This window comes from Leguminivora glycinivorella, chromosome 5, assembly GCF_023078275.1.
Source record: "Leguminivora glycinivorella isolate SPB_JAAS2020 chromosome 5, LegGlyc_1.1, whole genome shotgun sequence".
NCBI lineage: Eukaryota > Metazoa > Arthropoda > Insecta > Lepidoptera > Tortricidae > Leguminivora > Leguminivora glycinivorella.
Window position 1 is genome coordinate 22979745 of NC_062975.1, and position 26039 is coordinate 23005783.

Below are 26039 nucleotides of genomic sequence, written 5' to 3' on the forward strand. Positions count from 1 at the left end.
GAGTATCTTTAGACGGAGCGGGGTTTTTTATCACCGATTTACTAACAACAATGATACGCAGATCATTGTTGGTCTTTGTGGCTGGGTAATAAAGCTTGAAAATTGTTAATCAAGAACGTAGAGGAACTCTGAAATTACTGTTGCCCATCATAACCATAGTATAAAACAGTAATAACTCTTCTAACAAACGTACGCCGCGCGGGGTGCACACAAGCGCGTCGTGTACGTACGTAATACATGCAAGCGGATTTGGATAACGAGGATAAGGATAATTATATTTTTGATGATAATTATATTTTTTAGATGCATAATTATATTTTTTGTGTTTTCTGGCTGATATAATGTGGTATTTGTGATAAGCTGTGACGTGGCTAAGATTGACGCTTTTGAGATGTGGTGCTGGCGAAGACTGCTACGCATACCTTGGATAGCTAAAATACTAACATCTTATTTTGGAAGAATGTCGATATCACCACACGCCTACAAAATATGCCAGGAGCGAATAGATTTTTCGGTCACATCATGAGATCACCAATGCATAATATGGAGAAGTGTATTATCTTGGGGCGAATGAATGGTAAACGGCTTGGGGTGGGGCTCGTAAGAGATGGTCTGACTGTGTGTATATATCGTGCAGTAAAGTATGACCGCGTTCAATCAAATGACACGCTACTTGTGGTCGCGAAGCATTGAGGGAACGACGGGGTATTATTATACTAATACTTATAGTTAAAACAAAACTGTGACATTGCAGTGTTTCCCATAAAGGGGTAGGCAAACATGAAACTGCTAAAGTTACAGCCAGCCTTAGCAAATAAGGGTTGAAAGAAAACAAAACTGTGACATTGCAGTGACAGGTTGCCAGCCTCGCGCCTACGCCACAATTTACCCCATATCTCACAGTCGCCTTCTACGACACCCACAGGAAGAAAGGGGGTGGTGAAATTCTTAACCCGTCACCACACGGGCAACATTTATATTAACATTAATTTTAATTAACGTAGTAGGTACCTTTCGCGTCGCTACTGCCGGAAAGGAGCTACTGAGTCGTCATTATTATTGTGCTATAACTTGCCACAAAGCCTGAATTCTATCGTAATATTATTACGAGCTTAATTAAATATTTTACGAGGACTCCTCAGGATGCCACAGAAAATGGAACCCTTATAGGATCACTTTGTTGTCAGTCCGTCCGTCTGTTTGTCTGTCTGTTTGTTTGTCTGTCTGTCTTTCTGTCTGTCTAAGACCCTTTTTCTCAAGACCGTGTGAAGGTATCAAGCTGAAATTTATATTAAATACTAAAATCTACCGTCTACCTTGCACCTGTGAAAAATCAAACGATTAAGCCAACGCAATCAAAAGACACAGCCGTTTATGCCGCAAATTTCCGCAATTTTTGATACTCGCAAGGAAATCCAAACACACAAATAAAGGAGAAGAAAATGTACGGCCGTGTAGATGGCGCTACATCATGGTTGATTCTCGATGGCGCTTACGGCGTTAATGAACAACGTTCGTATACAAGACTCACTGCTAAAGTGCTACGCCCTCGACGCCGCGGTCTCTTCGCTGTCCCTCCAGCTCGTACACGCATGCACGCCAATTCTCCCCTCCCCCAAGCGCTGATATTACTGAACGACATTTTACTCAGTGACGACCACCGTCCACATCTTTGTAACAACCGAGACCAAGTTCCTAGCCGCATCATGTCGTTACATTGAGAAAATTGTTACCACCAGCTCCATCCTTTAGGAAATTTATTAGAGAATTAATATTATACATAGCCTATTATTTATTAAATTATTATTGAATTCTAATTGTACATTATGACATTGTTTTAATATTTAATTGGTATATTTTAATTGTATTTAAATTTGATATTGTTAATTAATTATTGATGTATCATTTGTAACTTATTAATAGTCATTAATGCATGTTAGACACTAAGTAATATATAATGCCAATTAGCACGTAAGGTTAATCTGTCAGTGCCGATTGATTGGAATAAATAAATATGAAAAAATAAATATGAAACATATACGATGCCGAGGGACGTAACGGCCCAGCCACGACATTGGTCTAAGCGCGACAGCGGTGAGCGGCAGCCATACGTGCGAATGAAAAGTCCCATCGCTGTGTCTCGCTCCAATATATGGCCGCCGCTCACCGCTGCCGCGCTTAGACCAATGTCGTGGCTGGGCCGTAAGTGCCACCGACTGTAAGGTCTTTTTACCCAGATAACGGTACATTTGATAATTTAAAAGTGCCGGCGGCAATTACCCGTTTAAGTTTGTTCATTTTCGTACAAAATTACAAAATCATATATTCTGGCAGTGAAGTTAAATATGGGCCAAATTGTCAAAACAGAGGTTCAAAAGTTTTAATTAATCCTGTGTCGAGACACAGTATAATAAAGAGTACTGTCGTACAGTATGGCCACTCCCGCTCCCCGCTGAAAGTGTCACCCACCCCCTCTCGGTTACCGCCTGTCAAAAACGCGACCAGTCGACCTGTCATATTTCACTCATACAAGCATAGTACGCGTTCACGTACACGAGCTTAGACTGTGTGCTAGGAACGGTCTTTCATATATTTGATCGCCAGTGTCCGAGGTGTGGTCGAGAGATGGCAGTCTACAGTACTTCGATGGCCATTCTCTGTTTACTAAGTCCTCTTTGGTTTGACCTTCAAAATTAAATAAATAAATATTGGGAGACACCTTAATACACAGATCAACCTAGCCCCAAACTAAGCAAAGCTTGTACTATGGGTTCTAGGCGACGATATACATACTTAAGAAGTTGTATGTCTGGTTGAGGTAACTGGTGACCGAAGACCTGGCGACTTCCTCGCACAATGTATCAGCATTGCGATACAGCGACGAAATGTCGCCAGTATCCTTGGTACAATGCCTCAAGGGCCTATTTTAGACATTAGCTAGCTTTTAAGTTTAGTCTTAGTTTCTTATATAATTATGTAAATATGTTCATGTAAATAAAGATACTTAAATATAAATAAATATACATAGAAAACACCCATGACTCAGGAATAAATATCTGTACCTATCCATCATACCAATAAATGACCATACCGGTTCGAACCAGGATCGCGGCTTAGCAGGCAGGGTCACTGCCAACTGCGCCAGTCCGGTCGTCAAAATTTTATGAAGCTTTAAACTTTAGTGCTTTAGTGCAAAGCTTTAGTGTCAAATAAAACTACCTAACTTTAATGACATAATGACAGTCAGACAGACGACTAGATAGAGAAATTGGCGGATGTAATTAAGGTCTAGAATGAAGGAGCCTGGAAATAGTTATTTGTTATACAAGGGGGCAAAGTTGTATTTTAACGCCGAGAGTGGAATTGAAAAACGAGCAAGTGAAAGGATTCTATAGTTGAATATATTGGTTCGAGAATAGAATCCTGAACTTGCGAGTTTTTTAACACACGAGAAGTAAAATACATTTGCACCCGAGTGTAACACAAAACTTTTCCCCTCACTATAGCGAGGAAACTACAACGCAAAAAATGCATTTATCACTGCTTCCAGTAGTTCCACAGGTGGTAAATCATCTTTATTAATTTGACTTTATTCAAAATCAAATTACTTTACCCACTAGTGGATAAAATGCGTTTTTACCCGCTGGTATGAAAGGAGAAAACTCGTGTTTCCGAGCTAGTGAGGGGAAAAGGTAATTATTGAAGCGTTCGGGAGTTCGTGACCTACGGATAGAATAATATCCTGCTAAAACAATCTTTATTTGGACATTTTGTAGCAATTACCCATATTTTTTTGTACAAAATGGAGTTAAGACGCTACAGGAGGGGTTAATTCCCCATAAAACACTCAACTATTTCCTCCCTGGTTTTTGAAGCTAGAGCAATGATTTTTGCAACACAGATTAGTATTATTTCTATCTGTGTCCCGTTTTGATTTTTTTGATATTCTTATTTTGAAAGACGCTAGAGCGCATCAAAATTTTCCAAAACAGCGTCATTGTTTATGGCGAAAAAAAAAGGTGTGGAATTCAAAATTGGTGACAATTAGCCAAAAAATTTAAACGGTTATACACAGAATATTTAATTGTTATTCAGATTCTCAAGTTTCGTAACGGTTGATTAAATTTTGAAGGAGGAAAGAGTCGAGAGCAGAACCTCGCTTTTAAAGATTTTTTCGCAATATTAGTTGTTCTTAATGAACATTTTTTTTTTCGATAAATCTAGTTAATAATTATTAAAATACAATTCCCAAACTAAAAGGTGCTTCTCTCCATTTTAGCATTTTCGCTCCTGTAGCGTCTTAAAAATGCTTTATTTAGAAATTCTACACCAGTGAAAACGACGCAACGGAGCTACGATGACTGATGTAATATCACCCAAACGCCGCCGTGATTGAAAAGGCTTTTTCCTTTTCATCAACCATCATATACTCTATCAAACAAGTCTGTCAGTAAATAAGAACAAAGAAAACTATTTGAGTCCTTTTCTTTAGGGTGCTAGGAAAAGGATACCTAAGATAATTTTCTTTGTTCTTATTTACTGACAGACTTGTTTGACAGAGTATATAAACGTTTGTCTCTTTGATTTTTTTTTTGATAAGTGTGACGATAAACATTGTGTAAGTTATACGGGGCGTAATAATTTTAACTGTATTTTTAAATTTAATTTATTTATTATTATTGACCAATACTCCTGAAATAAATAATTTCAATTTAAATTACAAACTGGATGGAGTCTTTAAACATTCCGGCATGCTGTCGCGGTTTAACTGTTCTCTCATTTGCAATATTTAACTTACGCCCCATGTTGCAAAGTGTATTATTTCCTTTACGGGCAAGAATTACTTAAAATTACTATCGCACACTCCAGAGAATTATGTCAAATAAACTCGTGGTAGGAGTACTATGAGCTTCTTGCGGTCGCAAATACGAGTAAGTAGGTACTAACTTTGAATGGGCGAGACGACTAAGGGCCTGTTTTTCAGTCGCCAAATAAATATCCAAATAGCACTAGACCCTACTCATAGTGTTGTGTTCCTGCCGGTGAGTAAGGCTGCCAGAGCTCAACGAGGGTGCGGTGTGCTGATGACGGCAGGACTTACGGAACTAACTTGTTCCGTCTATTGTCCTTTGAGTCGTCGGCAACCCGAACCCTCCTTGGAACTTGTACACTCCTTTTTGCTGTGTACTTAACACAGCAAAAGGGAGTGTACAAGTTTCTAATGGGGTGGCAACGCGCATGTGACACTGTTTGAGTTTCAGGCGTCCATAGGTTACGGTGACCGCTTTACATCAGGCGGACCGTATACTTGTTTGCCACCGACGTAGTATAAAAAAAAATATATCTACCCGACAAGTTATCACTATCCTTTTCATCACACGTATAAATGACAATGACAGCTAACATTTATCTGACTGATATTATTTATCTGGCGATTGAAAACCAGCCCTATAAAAACGAATTAGTCCGTCAATTAGATTATCAAAGAATTTTAGACACGTATTTTTTCTTTTTTCTCGTAAACGAAAAATGACGACGGTACAGTGCGTTGATGTTTCGCGTGACGTCATGCCTATTAGGTAGGTACAATTTTTACTTAGAAGTGACGTCATAAGCCCCCACTCCGGAACTTTGATGCTCTATACCTTTGTATTTTGTCATTAATTAGAAAAAACGAAAAATATGTGTTCAGTATTTTTGGACGATCTAACTGACGGACTGAACAGAACGCCATTTTTTAAGTAGTCGTCATACCTATTCTTACAACAGGGTGGCTAGCCGAATGGCACAATCGCTCACGAAACGCTCACGAAACGAAGCGCTAGTAGATATCTATCTCTATCGCGCTTGCGTATTGGCGCGACAGAGCCAGCGGCGTATCGCTTTCGTTTGGCGTCGGAGAAATGCCATTCGGCTACGGGGCCTGTAGTAATTACTGAGGTTTCAGTAATAAAGCGTTCAAAATGCTCTCAGAATACAAAATATCATAGAGCTGTTCAAAAAAGAACGCTATTTAAATATGATTCACAGAAAAATGTCTGCCTGGAATTCTTAAAACACTTCACTGAAAAATCCTTAATTTACGTAAACTTTATAAAAGTTAAAGGTCACCAAATTATTTTATTACTTATCCACTTAATATTGTAAAATACAAAGGAAAATTTGAAGATTACATTATAGTTTTGTTTGAGTTTTTCTCTAATTTCAAATTGTATTACATTTTTTTATCTTTTAGACAAGCAGAAACGTTTGCGATAGATGCCACTAGGATGGAATATTATTCTATCTTTCTTTAAGTTCAAGAAGTATAAAAGTTTGTTCGGTATTTAAAAAAATAAATAATATTTAGGTAGTTAAATAAATGTATACTAAATCTTACCTCAAAAATTTACTCACAGCAGTTGAGGGGAGAAAACGAAAAGATTAACTAAACAAGGACGCTGACGGATGACGAACCCGCTTGACTTTGTATTTATTTTGGTTAACCAACAAATGTAACTGTACTATTTTATGTTTTTAGGGTTCCGTAGTCCAGTCCGCGGACAATCTCAGTAAACGCACTAGAAAGCTGAAATTTGGTAACAATAATTATTGTATATCAATCACGCCGACAAAGTGGTAAAATAAAAACCATAAGTTTAAAAAATATGAAAAAAATCATAAAGTAGAACTTTATAAAGACTTTCTAGGAAAATTATTTTGAACTTGATAGATTGTACAGTTTTTGAAAAAATACGGGAAACGGGAAACTACGGAACCCTATACGGAGCGTGGCCTGACACGCTCATGGCCGGTTTTTTAAATACCTATAAAACAGCTTATAGTTTGAAATTTCACAAATCAATCACAGGACTCATACTTGAGCATGATGTTTACATCGTATTTGAGCAGCAATAATATTTACTTAATATCCATTCCTCATAACAGCGTGCATCGAAAACAACCCTAAAGTGAGGAAATATCGGCCCGATGATGCACCAAAGTGCACCTGTTGAATTGTTTACAACATTACGACGCAATGTAAAAATTGTGAGCATTTTCCAATCTGCTAGATGCACATAGATGTTAGGCTCGGTCCGATTCGAACATTAACGTAAATCAATTATTAAATATGGACGTACTGTGTACGTAGCCAAATGCACAAACACTCACGATAATATCTGTTTCGTAGCTATCTATCTCTATCGCTCTTACGTATTGGTCAGACAGCATTTTTGTCGGCGTCTGCCGTCGACGATAGCCATTCGGCTACTCCGGCTGGTCTGTGTCAAAGATGTTTTCTTTCAAGATACATTACACGATAGAGTAATCATCATGGAAAATTAATTATAGATATAGTCCTCCACATCGATTTCGATGACGGCGACCTCAGCAGTTAAAAGAGTTTACTATATGCATCATCAATATACATACATAAATAAGTACAGTCATATACATACATAAACTAACTAATATGTGAGCTCGATTTCGATACATATGCATAGCTACCCAGGCCAAATTTGCTCTTAAAAATTCGATCACATTCATGACAGTACAGTTGTACGTAGGAGGGCTTAGATCTTTCCTTACGTACGTAACTTACGTAATACTTAATTACTTATGTAATTGGCGTTTTGTGTCTAATGTCGTAAGGCGATTTTCCTCAAACAATTTGATGGATTCGAAGATGGTAGACCGCCAAGATGACCGGTTAACAGCGAGCTCCTCCCAACGTGCAGGATCGATAGCACACGCATTCAGGCGACGTTTCAGCACGTCCTTATGCGAAGATGCTGACCGCCGTTATATTGTATACAGAGAGTGAATAAGGCTACGCTATATACGCTACTGGCGTACGCTCTTTACGACGAAAAACTGATACTTATTAGAACCAAAACTTGCACGAGTTTTTCATGAAGTTTACGCTACAGATGCAACGCATTAAATGTTATGGTAGCCAAATACATAGATTATTATTTACTGTCGCAAAAACATAGTTCGAATACATCCCTACAGAAGACAAGAGGCCTGTATTTCACACTCCGTAGCGTATTGTTAGGTAATTATATCCGCTTCCATGGTTCCGTATTAGCACAGCATAAGTAAGAGTAAACTATCGTACAGTAAGTCCGCTTCCGCTCCTCCCCGCTGGAAGTGCCGCCCATCCGCTCTCGGTTACCACACAGTTACCGCCTGTCGAAAACGCGAATAGTCGACCTGTCATATCTCACTAATACGTATGGTAAGTATAGTATGAATTTTCTGAGATTAACTTTTCGCTTTAGCCGTAATCTGTGAAACAAAGGCCTTTGTTTCTATTATTCTCGGCGGCTAGCTCCCGTTTCCGTTCCCGTAAAAAGCAACTATCATGATAGCAATAAGGTTCAAATTTATTAAACAGTTTGCAGTATGCAGGTAACTTTTTTTGAAGATGACAAAACGTGTTATATCCGAAAGGTCTTTTTATGGATTTGAACCTTATTACTATCATGATAGTTGCTTTTTAACTACACTGAGACTATAGCACGTGCCGTTTAAACGGGAGCTAGCTACCGTGAATAATAGAAGCAAAGGCCTTTATTTAACAAATTACGGCTAAAGCGAAAAGTTCATCTCAGAAAATTCACACTATACGCGTTCATCTACACGAGCTTAGACTGTACACATAGAAAATTAAAAACGCGCCTCTTTCATATATTTGATCGCTATGGTAGTATAGATGCGAACATGAACAACTAGCGTTTTGTCTACGCAGTCAGGCGCTGTAATCCCCTGAGAGACCTGGCCCGGTAGCCGAATGGCATTTCTGCGACGCGAAACCCCGCAGAAATGTAGTCTGGCTCTGTCGCGCCAATACGCTAGAGCGATAGAGATAGATAGGAAAGAGATATTATCATGAGCGTTTCGTATGCGTTTGTGCATTCGGCTACGCAGTAAACACACTGTTTATGACTTCTGCGCAATAACGCCGTGTCTTGCGTGGGCGACGGTCGCGTGACCGTCACCGTCGCGTCTCATACTTCCATATCGATAAGGTTTGATTTCGTATGCGTAGCATCGCCGTCGCGCGATCATCGCGCGACCGTCGCCCACGCAAGCCACGGCGTAACTGTCAGCGCTAAAGTTATGCGCCGCTACGTGTAATTAATATAAAAACATTGCAACATGGAACAAAAATGGTCATTTCGAGTCAAAGCTTGCAGATTTAAAACATACTAGAAAAACAGTATTATAAAATCAATTAAACTAATCATTTTATTAGGAACACAAACGAACTTAGAATAAATAAATAAATTAATTAATATTGGGGACACCTTACACAGATCAACTTAGCCCGAAACTAAGCAAAGCTTGTACTATAGGTGCTAAATGACAAGTGACGATATACATACTTAAATACGTAGATGAATACATACATAAATATATAGAAAACATCCATGACTCAGGAACCAACATCTGTGCTCATCACACAAATAAATATGTCTTTCCCATCACGGAACAATGGTATTCCGGACCTTTGGGAGGCGTGCGCGGGGCCGAAGCCAACACGTAGAGGCCCTTTCGACACTTTAATGAAATGTAAGGGGTACACCGAGCGGATGTTGCCCTTGCCCGTATCATGGGACACACACAGAGGCATCACCCGCCAGGGTGTAAGGACTATTTGAGAGTTAATGGAATCTAAAATGAACTGGTCTATTTTGATGAAAGTGATGGACTAAATACTGGGCTATGGATAAAAAACCGGACGCCTGCCTAATAAAACGGTATCCAATTTTATTTCCGGCAGACGGTGACTCGTCCCCACAAGATGTTTATAATAAAAAAAAAAAAGATGGGCCCCCACAAAAAGCGACATCCAAGATGGCTCAAGGGCAACACCGGTGTGAGAACTCAAGGGTGTCGAGAGGTGTACACCGCTTTCTGCCCAGTGGCTGTTAAGCCACTGCACCAACTCGCGTCTTATGCAAATTTTCACTTCCACCCCTGGGGCATATAGCCCTAACGACTCCACTCTGGACGGCCAGCCAAGGCAAGCCAGAGGTAGAGAGTACTGTCCCACCCATCCGCCTTACGGGTAGGGTAACAGAACTCCCCAGGAGCACTCGGGTACGTGGGGTCGCTGTTTCCCAACAGCTCGCCACAAGCTGCCCTAAATAAATATTATTATTATATTATATATTTCCTTTATTTATTTTCCTTCTTAAGTTAGGCTATTTTATAATATGGTTATAAAAGTAAAATACAAAACCACTTACAAAACAACACAAAATATATTATAAACACATTATAAACCTGAGGAACCGTCGGATATTATATATTAATATTATTTATTATAACCATAATGCAATTTTTCTGTACCTATAAAATTTGGGAATTCCGGATTGTAGTTAGGTATGTAGGTAAGGTGTACTCGGGTAATTCCGAACGTCAAAAACCGTCGGTAAATTCCGAAAAGGGACCCTTATTACTATGGAGTCACGGGTGACTATCATTTGAATTTCGGAATTATCCGATTAACGGCATTACCCTAATACCTACACCTTATTATAAAATTTATGAATTCGAGTCCAAACTTATTCTTTGCAGAATTATGAGTATTATACTATAATGAAAACAAAAGCCGTTAATTTTTATAACTTATGAAAGTAAAGCTATGATTAATAAAAACGATCATATAAAAGTGCTCGCTTTATATCGGACTTTTATACTTTAAGACGCTGACAACACCCAATGACCTTGACGCTAGCGTACACTGTCTATTCGCATGGAAGTAAATGAGGGGGCTAGGTACGAAAAAGAGCAATATGGCGGGAAACCATTAAAAAGGCAGCACAACGACCCCAATGACCACGACTACTCTGACAAGAGTATACGACTAAGAAGAAGAAGAGGTACGAAAAGTACGGAAAAATATTAAAGTAAAATAGAAACATGCATTATTTGTGCAATATGTATCGTTAGTGTTTTAGATATGTTTATTTTTGTTATTGTAATTTTAATTAAAGACAACTAAGTGAATAACGACAGAGAACCGTAAAATGACGAACTCGAGACCAATCTTTGCAATTTTTTTCTATCGAGCCGATTTCGTTAAATCGTGTATCGAGTACGGCTATATTCGTTGAAATATAATGAATAATAACATATAGTTTACTTGCCTTACTAAAACTAATAGTTTGTCTTAAAAAACTGCGCAAGTAACATCAATGTTACGCAGTTGGGTGTTGTCAGCCCCTTACAGAAGCAGTAATGAACAACCATATAAATGCACCGTTGCACTTTATTTCAGTTTCAGTTCAGCGAAGCTTTTAAAAGCTAACCTAGTCAATCAGATCCCGCGATTCCTAGTTTGCAGATCCCAGTGCGCGCTCACTCGCGATTCAAACGCGTCTGCGAACGCTCGCGTCCGTACGCCGTGCGCCCACCTTCCGCGCGAAATAAAAAAAAAACATTTAAAAAGTTAAAATGTCACACGAAGTGACTTAAAGTTGTACTAAATAAATAAACCGACTGTTGTTTATCTGTGACCGTGTTTTGTGAAGTGACTTGGTGATAATTATTTAAATTATCCGATAAATTTCGGAGTCAAGGAAACATTGAACTAGTTGGTGAGTAATTATATAGGCAATTTTCTATTTTATAAGTTGTTTATTACTTGAGCTCCTTGGTGTAATAGCTAAGCAGTTATTATGTCCGGTACTTAGATAATTATACCGTAGCGGTATATTGTCAACAATATACAATTATGATAGGCGCTTTAACCAAGATGTTAAATTCATAAGCACCTAACCATTAAAATAATTATAGTGTGTTGAAAAAATAATTATGATCATAAAAACGTGTTAGTGAAATTGAGCTGTGAAAAGAGTTACGGAGTTCGTAAGTAAAAAGCTTCGTAAGAAAGTATTTGGAGATAAAAAGTTTGGAATCTCAATTCTTTTGCGCTTGGTTGTAAACTATGTAAAACTTTTTTTAAGGTACGTATTATTTTTTAATTGCTGGCTTTACTAGCTAACTTCAAAGTAAGAAAGATTTAAAGTAAATTAATTAAGAATTCTACTTCGACTGTCGCTAAATAAAAAAAGGGTTTTTCTCTAGAGGAGTGTCAGACGTTAAATAATTTTACCCCTCACTAGCTCGGAAACACGTGTTTTGTCCTCTAATACCAGCGGGTAAAAACGCATTTTATCCACTAGTGGGTAAAGTAATTTGACCTTGAATAAAATCAAATTAACTGCTTTAAAATTGATAAAAGTAGGTGAACTTAGTAATAAAGATCATTTACCACCTGTGGAACTACTGGAAGCAGTGATAAACGCATTTTTTGCGTTGTAGTTTCCTCGCTATAGTGAGGGGAAAAGTTTTATGTTACACTCGGGTGCAAATGTATTTTACAAATGGATTCGTGTGTCACTCGCTTCGCTCGTGGTTCAACTATAGAATCCTTTCGCTTGCTCGTTTTTCAATTCCACACTCTGCGTTAAAATACAACTTTGCCCCCTTGTATAACAAATAACTATTAAATAGCGTTTTAAAATATTATAAAAAAGAAAGGACTTTTTGTTTCTGGCTAGATTGTTAATAGAAAAAAAAGTTGGTTAAGCGTATTATCCAATATTTAAATACTGTAAACAAATGAATTTGCAGAACACATACCTACATAAGAAACTGTTTACCCCTTAGAGAATATTATAGCCGTGAATTTACGTATGTATTGATACATACGGTAAAGGGCATCCGAGTCCATATTAAATCCAAAAATAATGGGATTTTTCCTCAATCCGTTTTTGCAATATTTTTAACCCCCGACGCAAAAACGACGGGGTGTTTGAATTTCAATTTCAATTTATTTATTCACAAATAAGCTTACAGTAAACACCAAGCGCTTAAATGTTAGGTTATTACATACTCGTACCTATATTATACAAGTCACTTTATACTATACAAAATTAAATCATAAATCATAAATCAATCATTTATTCGTGATAAACAACATACAACACATATAAAACAATAAAAGCACATTAAAAAAGTTTACTTACGAAAAACAAAAATAATAATTCAAAAAACAAAGAAAAATAAAACACATTCATATAATTGTTTATTACGAAATGGTTACCACTCTACTACAAAATTACATGTCAAAACATTAGAAACATACAACAATTAAAACATTATTAACAAACAAACAAATAATAAATCAATAATAAGTAATGTCAAAAAAAAAAACTATTCATACTCATCCATAAAGTAAACTAAAACTAATCTAATATACATTAAATTATATTCAAATATTCATTCATTCGTGTTATAAGTTTGACGTGTCTGTCTGTGTGTGTGTCTGTCTGTCTGTGTGTGACTCTCTGTGGCATCGTAGCTCCGGAACGGATAAATCGATTTAGATTTAGTTTTTTTGTTTGAATGTTTCATGAAAATCGGTCCACTATGTCGGGGTTTTTTTCAAAATTTTAATTTTTGCGATATTTTTAATTTCGCAATAAAATTGGGCGATAAAGGATTGTTTACCGTAGCTTAGGCGTTGATCTAAATATTAATAGGAAATTGATATGTAATCCCATTATTATACTTACATTTTATATTTTGTGCTGGCAATAAGGTATATTCAACCAATTTGAATCATAAGGCCACTGTAGAACCACAGTATAATAAAGATTATTATCGTACAGTATAGTCACTCCCGCTCCCCGCTGAAAGTGCCGCCCACCCCCTCTCGGTTACCTCAGAGTTACCGCCTGTCAAAAACGCGAACAGTCGACCTGTCATATTTCACTCATACAAGCATAGTACGCGTTCATCTACACGAGCTTAGACTGTGTGCTAGGATCTATTAAAGAAAAACCAAAAACCATGTAAATAAATAAATAAATAATAAATAAATATTGGGACACTTGTTGTCATAGATCAACTATGTTATAAACTAAAAGCGAAAAGCTTGTACTATGGGTACTAAGCGACGATATACATACGTAAATAGATAAATACATACTTATATACATAGAAAACATCCATGACTCAGGAACAAATATCTGTGCTCATCACACAAATAAATGCCCTTACTGGGATTCGAACCCAGGACCGCGGCTTAGCAGGCAGGTTCACTACCGACTGAGCCAAACCGGTCGTCATGTAGTTAGGCTCCTTAGATCCGATGCTAATTGTTATTAAGATATGCGCCCGTACGGAATACACACGCTGTATTTATCAGTAATCCGGTAGCAATTGCTGTGGATTCGTGGAATTATGATATACTAGCTTATGCCCGCAGCTTCGCTCGCGTTAAATTTGAAAAACCGGCCAAGAGCGTGTCGGGCCACGCTCAGTATAGGGTTCCGTAGTTTTCAGTATTTTTCTCAAAAACTATTGAACCTATCAAGTTCAAAACAATTTTCCTAGAAAGTATTTATAAAGTTCTACTTTTGTGATTTTTTTCATATTTTTTAAACATATGGTTCAAAAGTTAGAGGGGGGGGACGCACTTTTTTTTCCTTTAGGAGCGATTATTTCCGAAAATATTAATATTATCAAAAAACGATTTTAGAAAACCCTTATTCATTTTTAAATACCTATCCAACAACATATCACACGTTGGGGTTGGAATGAAAAAAAATATCAGATAAAACATTTTTTTCCATTTTTTATTTTTGCACTTTGTCGGCGTGATTGATATACATATTGGTACCAAATTTCAGCTTTCTAGTGCTAACGGTTACTGAGATTATCCGCGGACGGACGGACGGACGGACAGACAGACATGGCGAAACTATAAGGGTTCCTAGTTGTCTACGGAACCCTAAAAATGCGGAATGCTTCATAAAAAATTTCACCCATTATTTTAGGGAAGCGGGGTTAGAAAGGCAAAATGTAGCCTATGTCACTCTCCGTCCCTTCAACCACACCTCGGACATTGGCGATCAAATATATGAAAGAGGTGCGTTCCTAGCACACAGTCTAAGCTCGTGTAGGTGAACGCGTACTAAGCTTGTATGAGTGAAATATGACAGGTCGATTGTTCGCATTTTTGACAGGCGGTAACTGTGAGGTAACCGAGAGGGGGTGGGTGGCACTTTCAGCGGGGAGCGGGAGTGGCCATACTGTACGATAGTACTCTTTATTATACTGTGCTTCAACTATCTCCACTTAAAAAATCACGTCAATTCGTCGCTCCGTTTTGCCGTGAAAGATGGACAAACAAACAGACACACACAATTTCCCATTTATAATATTAGTATGGATGCGAGATAAGTATGTACTTAACTGGTGGTGGTGGGGTATGTGAAAAGATATTTTTTTACAAACTGAATAAAATATCTTATTCTTATTCGTCCCTCGGAAATACCTTGTTTTTGTTATTTGTGAACGACCTACCATCGAATATTGGAGCTGGCTTGCCTGTATTGTTTGCGGATGACACGAATGTATTAGTTGGTGCAAGTACTTATGACCAGTTGGCTTTAAAAATTAATGATGCTTGCCACCAATTGCAGGTGTTAGTTATATAATAAAAATAATAAGCTATATGGTATAGATTATTGAAATATGTTTAATGATAAATAAAAATAAAATGATTATTATATACTAAGCAATATTTGAATATTATTATTTTCTTTACTAAGAAATAAACCAATATGTGAACAAATAGCAAAGCAATATCTACTATAAAAATTATTTCATTTCATTTAAATCACAGCAATATAGAAAACAATAAAATGAAGCATGATCGTACCTCTTGTTGTCTTTTCGCTTAACCAGAACAAACTCTGCCCGAGAACCGAGCTACCTGGCCTTTTAAAGCCTTTAGAACAAGGAGCAACCATGCTAGTATGACCAGTTATCACTGTTATCACTTAACCATCTTTTAAATTGATGGACAATACATTATGATCACAATTATCATCTTTACGAAACTTCAAATCACATAAGATATTTGTTTTCTTAGATTACATTACAATAAAATACAATTAAATTATAGATAGGAATAATAAACACTAAACTGAAACATCAACGTCCAAGTAACCAAATTGTGATACTAATAATGAGGGTAGTTTACAATTCTGAAATGTTACTATGACACAATCTTTAAACATAATGAGGTTTTATAAATCTGTAAGTATGTGTATGTGTTTGTATTGTATTGTATTATATTAGATAGAAAGCTATTGCAAATATAATCTATCACAGGCATGGTTTTCAACAAATGGTCTCTTACTCAATTTTTCTAAATCAAATATAATGTTATTTTCCGGTCGAAAGGCACAACCACCATCATGCATGGCTAATTTTCCGATGCCCGTGTGCGAACAGAGTAAGTTTTTAGGGTTCCTGATAGACAACACTCTGAATTGGAAGTGCCATGTTGACAATCTTTGTGATCGATTGGGTGGTGCGTCGTTTGCGTTGAGGAAGCTGAAGCCTCTTATCTCCGCGGAAGCCTTAAAGCAGGTGTACTTTGCGCATTTCCACTCTATCATGGCATACGGATCGCTGCTCTGGGGAAACTCATCAGATACAATAAGAGTCCTTATAATGCAGAAACGTGCAATACGTATACTTGCTGGAGTAAGAGACAGGCACCCTTGCAGAGAGCTCTTTATTTCTCAACGTATAATGACGCACTATGCACAATATATGTTTGATATACTGTTATTTGTTAGAAAAAAAATATCTCAATTTGCTCGCGTTGCCTGTCCGGGCAAACAGCTTCGAGCTACAGGCCGTCTGAGAACAGTCCCCCGTCGCATGGCACTTTCAAGAAAGAACCCGCGTGTCATCGGCCCTACTTACTACGAACACTTACCTGCCGATCTTAGGAATGAGCCATATGACGAAGCATTTAAGCGCAAATTGAGAAACCTTTTGTTAGATAACCCTCTGTACTCTGTAAATGAGTACATGGAATTGAATTTGTGATAGCATGCATTTGATTACACTGACTTCGGATTTTATTTAATTTCTTAATTTTATTGTGTTTTGTGTATTTCTATTTGTAAATGACGATCCTTATTGGGAGAAAATATTCATTTTATTATTTTCAATTTATAATGTAATTTTCGACGATCATGATGAGAAGATAAACATAACTTTGGCATGTAACAAATTTATAGTGTAATTTTTATCATGAAATAAAGAAATCTAAATCTAAATCTAATCTATAAGTACATATATTAAAGAAGAAACGGTGCAGGCGAGATACAGGCGTTTTTTGAGAATTTCTTTTTTTTTTGTAAATTTTTTTTTTTTATTGTTTTAGGGAATTTTAGGTCAATTGTACTCAGAATCACGAGTACTTTCAATCTCACTGGGAGACAAAAAGTGTCCCAGAATTTCCATACATTTTTGTTACTTTCCTTTTTGTTACCCTATACAACATGTACGGAAAATGGTAACAAAATAAGAAAAAATCGTATGGGACAATTTTTTTAACTACTAGGATTGAAAAGGCTAGTAATTCTCAGTAGAAATAGCATTTTTTTTTTAAATATCACACTTCATAAAAGTGGCAAAAAAAAGAAATGCTCTTTTAGGTATCGCAGCAAAAGTTTCAAGACTTTTTCTTTAATGTATATGTATGAGTGCGGTGTGAGCTGTGGCTAAGAATTTTATAATGTTTTGTGTAGATGTATTATCCGTTAATGATCCTGATCCGTAGGTAAATAAACAAAATATAATATACAGTCTGGCAAATCTCGACTGGGAGGCAATTGTAACTGATGCATTTTTTCCATTATTACACACTATGATGTTGAGTTCCACATGTATCCACTGAACCGCCTACCATATATTAGCAGTGGACACTCTAATTAATAATGTATTGTAAATCTTGGAAAAAGGGACCAGTTACATTTGCCCCCAGTCGAGATTTGCCCCGCTGTACCTTAAATTAATAAAAACCGGACTAGACCCCTAAATAATCAACTCTAAATGCTTCGACTGACCTCAGCATTGGTCCCATAATACAAGTTGTTCATTATGACCTCAAAAGTCACTATGAAAAGTCTACAACCCCCTACAATCTTCTCTGCTAAGGTTGACTGGTAGAGAATGCCTCATGGCATTAAGTTCGCCTTTTGTACATTATTCTTTTGTGCAATAAAGTTTAAATAAATAAATAAAAGTATGGCTGCTCCTTTTTGTTATGTATGTGTGCGTGCGCGCACAACCCCGCTTACATTACTACGCGAATAAACCAGTGTGTCTATAGCCATCGGTTGTTTCACTCGTGCCCTACCCAAAATACAACACTTTTTATTTCACCGTGTTAGGTTACTGGCTTTTGCTTGCCTGCTAGAAGTAAAAAGCAGCTTACCTATTACAATATGATAAAATGAAAAGGAAAACCGCTATATACAGCAACTACAAGAAATAGTTATTTGTATTGTAGTTATTGCGAGGGTATCAAGGCACGAAGGTTAAACAAACTTTGCCACCGAGTGAAACACAAAATTTTTCACCACACCAACACTATGAAAATATGAACTGTAAAACATCAAAATAAATAAAAAACTTCAATTTATTTAACGTCCCTGATTCAAAATCATCATTTATACGTGAATTCGAACACCCAGCTTTAGACATCAAGTTAATATTTGTATGAAATTACTTTGCACTCTTGTGGATAAAATGCAATTTTGCTATCTGTTTTCGAATAGCAAAGAGAGCCTTTATCAGTTGGTGTGGTGAAAAAGCATTTGCTTTTTCCAGTTGTTTTCGCTCATTAACGTCTGAAGCGCTAATGAGAATAGGTACCAAGTCAACGTCAAAATTGTTTACGCTTCGTAAACACATCACAGCCAGGGTACGTAGCCAAATGCACAAACGCTCACGAAACGAAACGCTCGTAGATATCTATCTCTATCGCTTTTGCGTATTGGCGCGACAGAGCCAGAGACTTTCTAAGAAAAAAGCGTATAGAATCTCGGACTAACCGAGAATCAACCAAAAGTGTAGCGCCATCTAGGCGACCAAACATTTCTCTTCATGAAACTTCAAGACAGATGTCCGGTCCGAGGTTCAAAAGTTTTAAAACCAGTGTCGAGAGATATCAGTCTATACACTCGCAGGTCGATATTTTACTTTGACAGTAGTTGTCTATATACTCGATCCTCTTTGGCTACCACTAGGTAGCCAGGTTTGGCTACCAATAGCACAGTATAATAAAGAGTACTATCGTACAGTATGGCCACTCCCACTCCCCGCTGAAAGTGCCACCCACCCCCTCTCGATTACCTCACAGTTACAGCCTGTCAAAACCGCGAACAGTCGACCTGTCATATTTCACTCATACGAGCTTAGACTGTGCGGTAGGAACGCGCCTCTTTCACATATATTTGAACGCCAGTGTCCGAGGTGTGCCAATAGGTGGACCATTTTTTTCAAAGTTCTCCACCCCACTTTTTTTGTAACATGGGTAAGTATTTTTACTCGATTCATACTCAGAATCGAGAGCTCTTTCGATCCTGATAGGAGAAAAAAAATGTCCCAAGATTTCCATACATTTTTTCGAACCTTCCATTCCGTTACCGCCATACAAAATGTATGAAAAAGTGGTAACGGAATGGCTAAAAAAAACCTTGGGACACTTTTTTTCTCCTATTAAGATTGAAAGAGCTCGAAATTCTGAGTGGAGAACACATAAAAATTTCCAAATCTAAAAAAAAAGTGGGGTGGACAACTTTGAAAAAAAAATGGCCCAGGTACCAATAGGACGTACCCAGCTTTATGTACAGTCAACCAATTTGAATTATAGGCCACTGTAGAACCTTTGCATAGTAAATGTCAGTGTGACTTCTTATGGAAAATAGAACACGGTTTAAATGAGATAGGGTTCTAAAGTGGTTTAGCATTGAAATTGGTTGTCTACAATATTAGAAATCGAAATAAGTTGTCATATATTAAAGAAAAAAATCACCCACTGCTTGCCCTTAGAGTTGGTCAAAGACGCCTAGTCTTACAAAGATGACATATAGAAGAGAAATTTCGACGGCTTCCGCTGTGACGGGGTGGCCTAGGGGTTCATGGCGTTAGCCCGGATTGCTAAAGACGCCGCCGGTTCCGTAATTTTTTCTTTAATATATGACATCTATAGTCTATTATTTTTTTGACGATCACATAGATTCTTATAAATTGACTTAAATGTAATTTGTACTGTAATGATGTTGTGAAATAAATATATCTAATCTAATCTAATCATCTTATTTCGATTTTTAATTTATATATAGTAGTGTGACTACTTAAAAAAAAACACAAATGAAAATATTTGTTAAAATAATTTGATTTGTTCCCATAGTTGCGTGTACGATTTTTTTTTCTAGCCTGCGTTAGTGTCCCACTGCTGGGCAAAGGCCTCCCCTCTCTTCCTCCACTCGACCCTATCACTCGCGTTTCCCCACCAGTTGGGATAAAATTTTCCATTTCGTCGCACCATCTCCTTTTTGGTCTGCCTGAACCCCTACATACACCATCTATCGTAGTCCGTGGGTCCCACTTGGTAACCATTTTGGCCCACCTTTCAGGATGCATGCGGCAGACGTGTCCAGCCCAGGCCCACTAAAGCTTAGCGGTCTTGGCACCTACATCTACTACTCGAGTTCTGGAGTGCAGTTCCGTGTTTCTGATTCGATCAGTTCTGCGAACACCCAGTATACTGCGTTCCATCGCCCGCTGACAAACCTTGAGTTTGGACCTGAGCGTGTATGATATTGGCTTGAATATTAAGACATGAGATGTGGTAGATTATGCCTTATGCCGATCACGAATTGGATTATATAGGAAGCGGCGCTGTCGCTCGGTCAGAAATGCTGGTTAAATCATCTGTAATGTAAAGATGCATAAGGCCTAATGATGATGATGAATTAAGACAAAGGAGGACAACCCCGGTCCCGATTGGTAAATAATACATTCAAAGAATGCCTTTGGTATTCATTTCAGTATTCATTTAGTTAGGAATAAGTTATTCGAAATAATTAACATAACTAAACCTAGTGGTTTTATTTAAAATAAGAATATCAGTCGAAATGAATCCACAAAGTTTTTAAATTTAATATATCAATAATTTAATTTAAATATTTATTTCTATTCGAATGCGTAATTGCTCATTCTTTTGCACTTCACATTAATGCACAATAAAACTTATTTCATTAAACTGCTAGTTTTGTTCAGCAATTTTCTTGTTTGAATATTAGTATACTCTAGGAGATGTTATACAGTGTTACCAGCAAGTGGGCTTTTTACAAGCTTTTATTCAACTTGCCTTGTTAGTATGTTAGTTTGGGTCAAAACGTAAAAGCTAAATTTGACCCACTTCCCGGTTTCCGATTGAGCTGACATTTTGCACACATATGTAAATCACGTGACAATGCAATATTATGGTAACATGGAGCTGATTTGATGATGGAGCAGAAAGGTGGTCATAGGAACTCTGTCATGAAACGAGTAAGGGGTTTTTATAAACGTTTCGGAGAGCAGTAGATGGTTGAAAGGTGCAGTCGGCGATAAAAGCTTGTAACAAATATGAAATTTTTGAAATAAACTTATTTTCAAACGAGTGTAGTGTAATCTAACATGGTTGTTTAACTTAACTATACAAAATTTAATTAAAAAATAAACATTTTAACTTGACAAACTTTTAACAAAAAATGTTATAGCAATGTACACCATCTAGTGTGTAATATACACTTGTCATTGTCAAATTAGTGTGTTTTCACATTATCCGATCCGATATCGGATGTAGGACCGATATCCCATACATTACAGGCGCCATCTTTGATTTTTTCCATCGAAATCCTAAATCCTTCCGATATCGGATCGCGTATTGTGAAAATGGATTAAGGGCAATAACAGCTCATAACTCTTGTATTACTTAGATAGAACAATTAAATACTAGCGTACAAAATAAGAAATAGTACTTAAACCATTATAACAATTGAACTTGTTTTGCTACAATTTTATTTAAATTGGAACTTAAGGCACTTTAATTTTCAAGATAGGTATAAATTTAATTTAGTTAGCAGGTATGTACGGAACCTTTTGCGAATTTAATATTGGTTTTAATTCAATTATTAAGTAAGTCGAGTTTTGCAAAGAATTGATCGGCAAACTCCGGAGGAGCGTTATTAATTTGAATGATTACTTTATTAATACTATGAAAGGGCTTTTTTAATTAATTAATAATTTGACCACCCTATTTCCCCCTCGTCATCGACTATGGGATATGGGTTCAATTAGGGTGTGTGCGAAGGGCTAACAACTTGTCACTGTATCTAATACCACGATTTCGTTTTCTTTCAAGCCCTAAATTGCTGACTATTTAATTAAACAAAAATTTAAAACATGCATCTACCTACGATTTTATACCGTGAATGATAAAACTATGATTATTATTGTTTTTACCTATAACTTTAAACCCAGTAGTCTCAAGAAAGACCATCCTGTAAGATAATCTTTTTGTAGTTTTAGGATTATTGGTTTGAATTCATGATTTTTAAAGTTTTGCCCTTTAAGAGGATACGGTAGCGAAAATGCTAAAATGGAAAGGAGCCCCCCTTTCAACTTGAGAATTTTAGTTAAATATACAAGTGTTATTAACTAGATTTATCGAAAAAAATTGTCCATTAAGAACAACTAGCTAAAAGATATTTCAAAAAAATCTTTAAAATCGAGGTTCCGCTCTCGACTCTTTCCTCCTTCAAAACTTAATCAATCGGAACGAAATTTCAGAATCTGAATAACAATGAAATAATCTATGTCGGACCGTTTAGCTTTTTTGGTTCATTGTTACCAATCTTGAGTATCACACCTTTTTTTGCGCAACAATGAAAAAGGCCGTTTTTGGAAATTTTTGATTGGCTCTAGAGTCTTTTAAAAGCAGAATATCAAAAAAATCAAAACGGTCCGACACAGATAAAAATAATAACAATCTGTGTTGAAAAAATCATTGCTCTATCTTCAAAAACCAGGGAGGAAACAGTCGAGAGCGTTTGTATGGAGAATTGACCCCTACCGTATCGTCTTAAAGGGTTAAATTTTAATTTCAATATTGATGATATGGATTGTAAATGAGTATTTTCTATATAAATGACTGAAATTGAAGTGGCAAGACTTTTTTCAATCAAAATCATAGAGGAATAAGTATGGGAAGAGTTGTAAACTCCATGCATCAGTAAATGCGGGTTATTTGTATAGGCATAGTTAAATGACATCTAGCGACAATCACGCGTCAATCACGGGTCAACTAGCGTAAATTATCAGTACTGCTACTTGTCAATAGATGTCGCGACGAACGAAAAGTATAATTCTCACTAATTTTTAGCTAATATTTATTACAATAGTATTATTCAGTATTCTGTTTTCAATTCCTTCTGCTTGTAATATAAGTTGTAAACTGTTCTAATATTAAATTTATGGCAGACGAGGCAGTTGCCATCTAGTATCGAGTAGTGGTACTGATAATCCACGCTATTTGACGCGTGATTGACGCGTGATTGTCGCTAGATGTCATTTAACTATGCCTATACAAATAAACCGCATTTACTGATGTATGGTTACAACTCTTCCCTTACTTTATTCCTCTGTGATCAAAATAAACAGCTATGGTCGATATATCTGTCCTTGCTTGTCTAGTTTCAAAAGGGTCAATGAAATAGATCTAATACCTACGCAATACAGAAACCACTACACTAAATTACTTGGAGTGATTAATGTACTTAATTGAGAAACAGATATTACTCAGTTTAATAATTGAAAGCTGAAATGGATTTTAGATAGTGGTTGCACTTCTTGCATTTAGGAAATATTCTTAATAGCTTTAATGCATTGATGATTTATATCCATACTTATAATATTATAATTGGGAAAGTGTGTGTGTCTGTTTGTTTGTCCGTCTTTCATGGCAAAACGGAGCGACGAGTTGACGTGATTTTTTAATTGGAGGTAGTTGAAGGGCTGGAGACTACTTTTTGTCAATTTCTAACAGCTTCTTTCCCTAAAATGGGGGGTGGATGTTTGTATGGAACACGGAACGCGGGAAAAGGCTAGTCTACCTATTTATATCTACTCGATGTATGTTGATGTAATTAGTATAGACTTAAAAATAAAAATAGTATAGACTTTAAAGCGTTATTAATTAAGACGATACAGTAGGGGTCAATTCTCCATACAAACGCTCTCGACTATTTCCTCCCTGGTTTTTGAAGATAGAGCAATGATTTTTTCAACACAGATTGTTATTATTTTTATCTGTGTCGGACCGTTTTGATTTTTTTGATATTCTGCTTTTTAAAGACTCTAGAGCCAATCAAAAATTTCCAAAAACGGCCTTTTTCATTGTGGCGCAAAAAAAGGTGTGATACTCAAGATTGGTAACAATTAACCAAAAAAACTAAACGGTCCGACATAGATTATTTCATTGTTATTCAGATACTCAAATTTCGTTCCGATTGATTAAGTTTTGAAGGAGGAAAGAGTCGAGAGCGGAACCTCGATTTTAAAGATTTTTTTGAAATATCTTTTGACTGAGTTGTTCTTAATGGACAATTTTTTTTCGATAAATCTAGTTAATAACACTTGTATATTTAACTAAAATTCCCAAGTTGAAAGGGGGGCTCCTTTCCATTTTAGCATTTTCGCTACCGTATCCTCTTAACACAAAAGCCTCGGAAAGTAGTATCTTGGTTACAAGATATCTTAGCGTTATCTTAGTTATCTTAACGTCGGGACAACAGTATGACAAAGCCGACCGGTCTGGCCTAGCGGGTTCGAATCCTGGTAGGGGCATTTATATGTGCGATGAGCACAGGTATTTGTTCTGGATGTTTTTATGTGTATAAGTATTTGTATATATATATAGTCCTCCTCATCGTTTTCGATGACGGCGACCCTAAATAAGTCTTACGGACGTTTCCTTGCGTGTGCTCTAATGTGGCTGGCCAGGCCGAACTTTGTTTTAAATACTCGCTGGCACGGGTGGCAACAAAGTGGAGCTTGCTGGGAAAAGGTCATCTTGGCGAACTACCATCTATAAGTATTTGTATATATATATATCGTTGTCCTTAAGAAGGCTTGTGATGTGGGCACTCCAACATCACAAACCTTCTTGAGCTTACCGTGGGACTCAGTCAATATGTGTAATACTGTCCTATAATATTTATTTATTGTTCTTATAAAGCCTGCATACAGTTGGCACGACGACGCTGTGCTCGCGAGACGCTAGATGGGGGGAGGGGGGGCTAAGAGGTATCTTAGCGTTGAAACTCTATGCCCAATGGGGTCCCACCGCGTTAGTAATTACTTTAACTTCGTTTGAGGAGTAGGTACAATATACATTGTATATTTTATTTATTTGCTCTTGTTTCAGTACCGTATGAAAATATGTTTAATAACACACTTTGGTACAGCAAATTCAGCTATCCGCATGATTTTTATAAAGATGAAAGGAGCATTGCTGATTCGTAATATGAAACACCAATATCAAATTACTCGAGACATGAGAAATTGTCACAAAAGAAAAAATCTGTGGGTATTTTTTTCTAATTTATTTCTGTCAAATAACACTTCGTTCAAGATATATACTTAAATGTTTCTTTGAACATTTTCCTTGCTCAATTGAAATATGATTCTTCTCTACTTAGAAGTACTTCAGTGAGATTAAAAATGAGGGGAAAATCATTCCTTGTATTCTGATGGTTTTTTCTTTGACGACGTGCCGACCGCGGAATTTTGATATTTTAGAATACGTTACCCGATATTGTAAATGCTAAGGAAAATTACATGCTATGTATGGAGAACGCTGGTGGCCTAGCGGCAAGAGCGTGCGACTTTCGATCCGGGGATAGCAGGTTCTCGTACCAATTAGTTTTCCGAACTTATGTGCAAAATGTCATTTGATATTTACCGACCGCTTTCCGATGAAGGAAAAAATCTTAAGGAAACCGCACTAATTCCAATAAGGCCTACACTAGTATGTACTAGTACAGTATGGCCACTCCCGCTCTCCGCTGAAAGTGCGCCCACCGGCGCTCGGTTACCTCACAGTTACCGCCTGT

The 26039-nt window shown here is 37.0% G+C and overlaps 1 protein-coding gene across 1 annotated transcript in view; it reads left to right on the forward strand.

Moving 5' to 3' along the window:
- The first annotated feature begins 11369 nt into the window (after positions 1-11369).
- Positions 11370-26039, forward strand: part of LOC125226163 (cardioacceleratory peptide receptor-like) — a 233801-nt gene continuing 219131 nt past the window's right edge. Inside the window, 1 exon segment of the mRNA XM_048130067.1 lies at positions 11370-11591. The gene's annotated coding sequence lies outside the window, so the exon portion shown is untranslated.